This window comes from Sander lucioperca, chromosome 6, assembly GCF_008315115.2.
Source record: "Sander lucioperca isolate FBNREF2018 chromosome 6, SLUC_FBN_1.2, whole genome shotgun sequence".
NCBI lineage: Eukaryota > Metazoa > Chordata > Actinopteri > Perciformes > Percidae > Sander > Sander lucioperca.
In genome coordinates, this window is record NC_050178.1 from 14998244 (window position 1) to 15007845 (window position 9602).

The 9602-nt window shown below is 40.6% G+C and overlaps 1 protein-coding gene across 1 annotated transcript in view; it reads right to left on the bottom strand.

Annotated features, from left to right (window-relative positions):
• Positions 1-9602, bottom strand: part of LOC116059772 (copine-9-like) — a 310601-nt gene that overhangs the window by 212060 nt on the left and 88939 nt on the right. The gene's annotated exons all lie outside the window — the stretch shown is intronic.

Sequence of the window (9602 nt, forward strand, 5' to 3'; positions counted from 1 at the left end):
CAGAAACTTTTTAACTGTAGGTAATGGTGGAGTGACTCCCGTACATTCTTTGACTGCATTGCGCAACTTATACACCCCCCCTAACCCCCCAGGGTGTGCGGGGTCATAATATATTTTTTGCATAACCCTCTCCATGATGCAGTTAGGACACAAGTGAGCACATTAGTTTTATGCCATCCTTTTTTATTCTACAACACACATGACAATTATACGGGCGGGCGAAACCCCCTCTATTGCAGATAGAGTTTTGGCTAAAATGGATACATCCGTTTTACTGATTATGAATACATGTAGTTTTTGCAAATCATGCAAGACCTTGTTACATTGCTTTTCTTTGACATACAGACTCACCACATCTATAAGCATAGTGTACATAACCAGTATATGATATACTTTCAGCATCTTGAAATTGTGCGTGATGTTAGTTATGACTGTACAAAAGGTGTCTGCAACACTCTCACGAGTTATTAGTATTGATAACAACATTTGTATCAGCTCATCCCAAGGAGATTTGGCCCTACACATACTGTGGTACTTTTTAACATCATTCACATTGTTGGCTATGGCTTGATTTACAATACAGGATAAACGAACTATCATATATCGCTCGCTGCTATGGTTATACATTACACGTAAACAATTCCCCATATCCACACTACGTTACTTTTTTCTCTCATATAAATCTCTCCAGTAGTCTCCAATCTCGCGAATTTCAGCAACTTTGACGACGTCCTCGCCAATCATAGTATCATACATTTCTCGTATTCTGACTGTGACATCTTCCACAGATTTCAACTCATACAAGACAGTTTCTGCTACACCATGGATTCTTGCACCATCAGCCCAGAGCTGTTTCATAGCCAGAAAGCTCTGTACGACAGGGATACATTTATCCGTTAACAGTCTTTTCATAATTTGTTGAAAATGTCTTACGTAGAAGCCCTCGGGTATACTACCCAAACACTCGTGTTGTTTCTGACTAGGATGGTTGATCTGACAACCTGGACACACCTCCTCCCAATATTTGTAAAGTACTACATTGAGCAGATGTAGAGACACTGTTTTAACACTGTCTATAAACAATGTTGACACCATTCCATCCGATTGATCATCCCCCACAATGTCTGAGCAAACATGTCCATCTGGCAGTTGTAAGACATCAGACGATTTGGGGAAAAACACATGTCCAAAGGGGTGGGGGGGAAGTGGCGGTGAGCAGATCAATAGAGCAGGTGGCAAAGGGGGGGACATCTGTGGTGGCGCCAGGAAGCGCTCAGGGGTTAGATATGATGATGATGATGAGGATGACAAGAGTGATTGATGAGATCCGGTGACAGTCAGCGGTGCAAATATACTGTGTTGGCTCGGAGGCGTCCCTGGTGATACACAGCTCCACTCCATACATTCTAGAGAAGGAAAAAAATCCACACATTACAGTCCCAGTAAAACACACTAACAGAATAAAAAGCTTTTTTAACTATTTTGAAATTAAATAGCACATACAAATAGACCCACCGTTTTACTAGTCTTTGTGTCTGACGATTTTAGGTCTATAAAGTGGTCGGGGGAGGGGCAGAGAGATTTGTCCGCCGTCATCAAAGATCAACTTTTTTCTTATGGTCTCATGAGACCTCCTTATTTGGGATCTTCTGATGATATAATCAACCGTATCAAACTGCTTCTTCAGAATCTCCCAGTCACACCATTGTATAAAGAAGCCATTTTTAAACCACTTGTTGCATTCAGCATTAGAAACAGGATAAGGATATTAACAACCATTCTTCACGACCTCTGGCTGCAACAACTTTCTCTTTTTCCTCGCATACACTTAGGAAGATAAAATCCTCAGCAGATCTTGTGAAACGGTCTGCTTCCACACGGTAGATTTTGCTTGCTCTGCTGCTATCCCACTGGGACACATACACCATCTCAGGAAATCCAGGGTTGTCCAGATCCTTACAGACAACATCCCTAAAAAGCTTCCAGTCTTTCACCGAGATTGTACACTCTGTTTTAGCGTTGCTAGGTAACTCCGCAACAACGCTAGTGTACACAGCTAATGTCACATAGCCCTCACTGTATCGAATGGAGTAGAAATATCCATTGACACCATCACATTCCATATCAGCTGTACACAACTCTATCATGCTGGGCGTAAAGATCTCTGGCCGGGCTCTCTTTTTCTGAGGTGCCCTACTTAAAGCAAAAGGGGTATCTATAATATCAACACCTTCTCCAGTATTAGATGATCCCTTTCGGGATGCACGATTCAGTTCAAATGTACTGGGTCTCAGTTCAAATGTACTGGGTCTCAATTCAAATGTACTGGTAGAGCGTGTATCAAGCGTACCTTCTTCACCAGATGATCCAGTTTGGTGTCCAAATAGGCGTGTAGACATGGCTGTAAGACATTTTTCCTCTTGTTTTTTCCCCAAAGGAGTTGAAAATAAAAATGCAACGTTGAGCTGTTTGAGATGATCGAAGGTGGCAAGCCGAACTGACAAGCTAGCTAGCTCGCTGAAAACAGTAGGTAAAAAAGTGACCAGACATGCCTAGACATAGCCCCTACATACCCCTCCTCTATGACCGTCATACAGTAATAGGGGGGCCCATGACTTTTTAACCCTAACCATTGGTCTAACACCTGCGTCATACTTACCTTCCGCTCAGGGGGGACAACAAACCGGGGTATATCGATTTCATTTATTTAAACTTTTTTTTTTTTTTTTTTTTTTTTTTTCTCGGCCAATCAGAACGCTAGAAAAAGCTGCGCGCGCACCCCCTACCCCCCTGCCCCCCAAAGCCGCCCGGTAATTACTATTTCCATAGGATAACATGGGAAAACTCGACCCCCTACCTGGTGGGGTCCAAATATATTTTCATCTTTCTAAAACTGCTTTTCCATGTCTCACCTCCATAAATTATTGTATAAACACAGATATTTGTGCATTTACTTAAAATACATCTCCATGTATTTTAAGTAAATGCACAAATATCCGAGCCAGGTCGGGGACAGTTGAAACAGCTATTTCAACCGTCCTGACATAGACATATGCCATTATAACCTGTTTTGCTTTCCATGTAAACAAGCATGCAATATGAAAGTCTGGGATTGTGGAGAACACTAAATGGTCTACTGAATAAGCATGTAGTCGAACCTTTAAATGAAAAACACTCATTAATAATCGAAAAAATGTAACCGCTAATGAAGTTTACTTTCGACCATCAAAACTCGTTTATCGCCTGTAACTCTGTGATAAAAGGAAATAACAGGAAGATATTTGGCTGATAGAAGGAGGTTAACATGCTCTATGTTTTGACCTAAGGAAGTCTGTCTATCATCATTGCACTCGGAGAAAACTGGAATGTTTCAATCGTCCCGGCTCTCCCCTACATTTATATTATGTTATGTTATTATATTATGTGTACAAGTAGAGAAAAAGTATTGTTCTTGTTGTCGCGGCTGTCTCAAGATGGCGCCGGCATTGAACTTTCCTTTGAGATCAAAAGAGTGAAGTAAGATTTAAATATTCCTTAGTTTTTGGCCTCAGCGCATTTTAGGTTGGTTTTAAATGCATATTTTTGATGATATAGCAGCTCGTTTTAAATGAATATGTTGTTGTCTTAATCTGATGTATATTTTTGACAAGCTAAAACTTTACCAGTCTTCAGCTCAAGCAATTGTACAGTACTGACAGCCGTTAGTGGCAATATAAAAGGTGTGTTTTCTTTATTTTACATTTTAAGAGGTGAGGTTAAATAAACAGCCTGAACAGCCTAAAGATGCTAGGTTTATTGAATGGTACTTTCTTTTAAGTGGTTGTTAACCAACTGAAATGCTAGCTCAGTTATAGGACTGAATGAGGATAAATGTAGTAGGACATATTGAAATTGTAAATTGAGGCTGTGTTTCATTTGAAAGCTAAGGAGAAGGCTAACTAGCTAAGGTATTTTGCTTTGTTTGTTTTGGGTTTTGTGATGATGCTAAATGTATAAAAGCAAAATAGCGAAACAAAAAGAGATATTTTTGCATATTAGCAAATAAAGTCATTCTGCTGAGCGAAGCTCCATTGAACACACTCGTCTCTTGTCTAATATTTTCTCATGTTTTAGGAATTCTTATCTGCTTACGGGTTCTCAATCTGAGACCTGTAACACTAACTCACTAATGAGTTCACCAGTTACGTTAACCGCATAGATAGACGACTAATCAAATGCTAATTTAGCCAGCTAGCACACCGCATCTGTGCGTCACTCCCCCGGTGTAAAGAGACTTAATTCGCGATGAGAGCTGACAACAGCCCCGGGACATGTAGCTAGCTAGTTACCGTTTGGCCCCAGCCAGCTAGCAGCCAGCCACTATCATTACAGCAATCCGTACCCGGCCAGCACTTAATTCCGGTGCCGGGTGCTAATGACGCTAACGGCAGTTTAATGAAGCGTCAGGAAACGAGTCACAGTGGCCATCCATAACGTTAGCTACGTCTCAGTTAGTGCTACCGGTGTTCGTGCCGAAAATCTCCTTCCTGCCGAATTTCTCCCCCCTTTGCGTTTAGCTGACTTTACAGTTAGCTAGCTAAATTAACCAGACAAAAGGTGGGTTAAGCACCAAAACGAATAGTTAAGATTACAGAAAAGTGAAGGGAGAGATAATTCCGGGCAGCTGGGAGATGTTCTGCTGCTGCACAATGGCCATCGAATGTCCTCGCCGTCCTGGAGATTCCCCCGGCAATCCCCACCCACACCCGTCTCTCAGCCTCGTTGAGTATCTAGCTAGCGTTAAAACAAAACCCGTCCGCCCAGTGTTGAAAACATCCAAAAGGTGACATTGACATGTGAAATATTTTTTGATAGTGTGTTTTTAGCTGCTGGCTAATGTTAGCTTGCTGGCTCACTAGCTAACTGGTCAGCTACCAATAAAAATCGAATCAAGAAAAACGTGATTTTGTTGGGGAAACTGCAGCTATTTTATTAGAATGACATGAATAAACGTTACTAAACGTAACGTGATTAAACTTAACTGGGTAAATTCATCCATGAACAAATGCATTCTAATCAGTGATGGTGTCTTAGTAGGTACCGTTTCCCCAAAAATTTACTACTGTACATGTGTCATGATTTAGGACCAATTTTGCATCAAGAAACTAAACGCACGAAAGCCATTCCCGTGCATATCCAACTCCTATCCACCCTTGGATTTTTAGCTACCAGCACATTTCAGCGCCAGGTTGGAGACATATCTGGCATTTCCCAGCCATCAATTAGTAGGAACATTACGGCGGTGGCTGTCTGTCCAGCACGGAGTGGACACTGCAGTATTGGCCTGAAAAGGTGTGCATAATCATCATGGCTGTGAGCTGTGTGCTATACAACTTGGCCATCAGGCAGGGCGTCCCTCTGCAGGAACCCCGCAGACCAGACGGCACTACGCCTGACGCAGTGGCTACCACCTCCTAATGCCGCTGCCATTCAGACAAGACAGAGGTTAATAAATAAATTTTAGGTAAGTCTGGCCATTGGACAAGCTCAGAAACATTAAATAGATGCATTTCATGTTGTGTTTGGCAGCATGGTGGGAAATATAATAACTGAAACAACATTAGTCGGTTGATGGTTTATTTGCAATTGTATTTGCTCAAGAAGCAATCTGTTTAAGAAACTCGTTGAATTGATTTAATACATTTGTTATGTGTCATGTGCATTTCAAGTTTCAAGGTGATCCTTTATGTCATTAATGCTTTTGTCGTTTCTTCTTGGTTTTTCAGCACCGCCACACTTAGCACTCTTGGCACACGGAAGGGGCAATGCTCGGCCCTGGCTCCTCCGGCTCCTCAAGCTCATCCGGCACCATGGGTCTCACTGTTAGAGACACATTTTTTCACATGAATTTCATCGAGTTTATCCTACAAACAATTTCATTAAAACTTTGTTCTTACACATTGAAATACATTTTTTGCAAACACTGCATATTCCAGTTGGTTTATTTTACCTTCAGTTTGGGTGTTAGATGGCCTGGCTTGTTCTGTTACAAGAACGTCAGTGTCACCGTCCTCAAAAATCCCGGACAGAGCTGTGTTGCCGATGATGCTGGCTATGCAGTTGTCCAAGGGGGAAAGTTACGTTGTTATTTGTCTTGCTCCAATTGCGCACATTTCTCGTCTGTGTGCTGTGGTGTTTTTTGGCTAATAATTGAATGTCAAACCATTTTTTTTTAACTGGTTGAGTTCTCTCCTCCATACCCGGATTAGCCATAAGGGCACTTGGGCCAGTGCCCAGGGGCACCAACCATTCACAACCAGAGGGGGGGGGGCACCACATGACACAAGCATTAACAATATTTTCCGTAAATTGTTATATTATTCACTTGAAATTGTTGAAAGACCATACATTACTTGTTTATGAACACTAATTTCACAATAATAATAATAATAATAATTTGTTTTTCTTAACTTGTATTTCTTTCAGAGGACTTTGTGCAATAAATCCATATTCTTAGATCTAATATTGATATTCATTTTCGGTCCTTTTATTGTCGTTAGCTGTGATGCTAAAGCAGTTTTAGCTTTCCCATGATGCTTTTGAAAGTTTTTGACCAGAGGAGTTGCTTTCAGGGTCCGTGAAATAAAGTCAGAAAAATACATATTTGACCGACCCACAATGCTACTATATATAGTATTGATTTTGGCTTTTTGAATTGATAGACATTTTGAATTGAGACATTTGAATATAGTGCTCACTGCTCATATGCCTACATGTATGTAGTTGGATAAGTTAGTAAATTACATTTAAGAAATCCCCTTGATTATGTCTGATATTTTTGGCAGGGGGAAAGCAAGTGTTTGTTTCTCTTTGCATAATGAAAATGCTTTATTTTTTGTTAGTTTTTTTGGCTTTCTGCTGGGCTGATGTACTGATGTGTATTGATTTTTACATTTTGAATTGAATGCTGTGCTTTTTGAAATTGACATTTTGAATTGAGACATTTGAATATAGTGCTCACTGCTCATATGCCTACATGCATGTAGTTGGACAAGTTAGTAAATTACATTTGAGAAATCCCCTTGATTATGTCTGATATTTTTGCCAGGACAGCACGGGTAAAGGGGGTGGTGGATGGGGGGGCACTTTGAGGTATAGTGCCCAGGGGCACCACATTGTCTTAATACGGGCCTGCTCTCCTCAGAGCCAACTGAATTAACTGCATTGGTTACCTTCTCCCATGCAGCAGTTTTTCTTTTGTTTGTTATACCTTCTGAATTGAGTGAACCAAACAATATTCTTTGGTTGGCTTCAACCTCTACTAGTACCTCGATTTGTTTATTCGAGAAGTTGCTCTTCTTTGCTCTCTTTGCCATTATTGCAGTGAGGGAAAAAACACATTCACGTGGTTGATAAAGGGATGTGTTGTTACCATATATGGGAAATTGGAGGCGTTTCTGAATGCAAATTGCCTAAGCGTGAACAAGCATGGTGGTTAAGAACAGGTGTAATTTATCAATTTTGATTACTTACTGATGTGTGTATGATTGGCTTGGGCAAGTTTGATGAATACAGATTTTTTTTGTACTTAAGCACATATTAAATTTCATACGTAAGATAGAATTTAGAAAATTTTCTACGCACGGTTGATAAATGAGGCCCCAGGTATTTATACTGTATACTGCACTTTGAAACTTGATGGCTATTTGAGTAGTCAGTTGTTGCTAACAAAAATACTTTGTGTCTGAAACAACATCCAATCTAAACAGTGTATGACAGCAAATCAAGAGTATGCCTTTGTTCTGTTTTTGCTATACCCACGGGGTACGTTGGAAGAGGAAGGAGGTTTGAGCTGCAGGGGATATATTCGGAAGATCCCCACCCTGGATTCTGCAGCCAATACTGCAAATTAAAGTAAAATAAATATCCTATTTATGGGCGCCCGGATAGCTCAGTTGGTGGAGTGGGTGCCCATATACACCGTGTTCCACATTATTATGCAAATTATATTTTACACTGATTTTCCTAAATAGTCGATGCAAATGACAGTCAGTATAATTTTCAAGTCACCAACCGTTAAGGGTATAAGTCGAATTTCATTGAACAAACCACCCAATGAAAACAGTATTTTTTTCAAAAATAAAAAACTGAAAATGCACTGTTCCAAATTATTATTGTTTCCTATACAAAACATTGTATAGGTTGTAAAGAACTGAAAATGGTAATTTGCTGAATTTGTAGCATTAGGAGTTTTGTAAATGCCAATATTTCTGCGTACTCACATTCTATGTTTCGTCCGTATACCACTTCTGACGCAAGTTCGCCACACAGTTTTATAAATGAGGCCCCAGATCTACTGTACGCTGAGCTTAGTGACTTTTTTTGGTCCCAGGGTAAAAGCTATTGTGCGTAGTTTCTGTCTCCCCTATGAGGAATTCTAAATAATGACAACAAAACTGTCGCCGCGTCCACATGACACTTCCTTCCGTGACCGCAATCTTCTGAACATAGCCATGTTGAGAAATACATTGAGTTGTGTGGAGCTGATAGTCTTAATTAGCTTTGTAGCAACTCATTTTGTAATGGCTTGAATGTAACGGACGTTCATTAATATCAGAAAGTTACGCACTAAAGCTTTAACCCTGGCTGCGGTTCATTTGGGCAAGTTTGAATGCAATAATAACACTCAGATGCGCACCAAAAGCAGACCAAACAAGCGTACCGAGACCTGCTAGATGAGGTGGTCTCGGTATGCTTTCAATCCAACTCTGAAATGGTTTGTTTGTGATGAGAACGTGATCCGAGCCCAAACCGACAAAAACTGTGTACTCCTGAGTCTAAGCTAAATGGCTCCTGTAGTCAGGTGTGCTTTGCAATCTGTGATGTGGCAGAACAGCAAACTGTAGCAGCTTGCAGTGTTTCTCTCACAGAAATAGACAGCGGTCAAGCTCGCTGCTGCTTAAGTTGTAGACAGACACACAAACACACTGACAAGATGTATCTTTCAACAGGCTCTGTTTTATACAGTTGTTTTTTTTTTTTTTACAGTTTTCAGGGGTTTTCTCCACATTAGTGTGAGTATTAGATTTCTGCTAATTGCATCAATAAAGTGCCTCAAGCCAAATCTGCTAATGTGTTCAAACAGCCCACACGCTCCAAGCTGCTAACAATACAAGTGTCGCAGGAAGCATGCATGTTTCCTTTTGCTTGTTGACAGACAGTTACACTAATGTCAAAGGAGACTGTAGAGAAGTAAGTGGGCAGCTGAGTGGGACCTGGAACCATATGGAAGATCTCCAACTGTGGCTGCACTCCAAACTGGCAAACCAGGCCTGAAGAAAGCTACTCTGCTCTTCAATCAGCTCGGATTTCTAAAAATAAAGAGCAGTAGAAAATACATTTACAGCCAGAAAATGTTGCTGTAAGTCTGCGGCAAGAGAAGAAAAGCCTTGAGAGGCAGCATGGAAAAAATGATTAGGATGATAAACTTTTCTCTTCTCACAGAAGCGAGAAGCATTTTATATTTTCCCCTTGTGATATTTTTCACTGTGATGTCTTTGCTTAGATGGAGGCTTGAGAGTTTACCCTGCACAGTTTCTAAATCTGTTATACGATTACTGCTC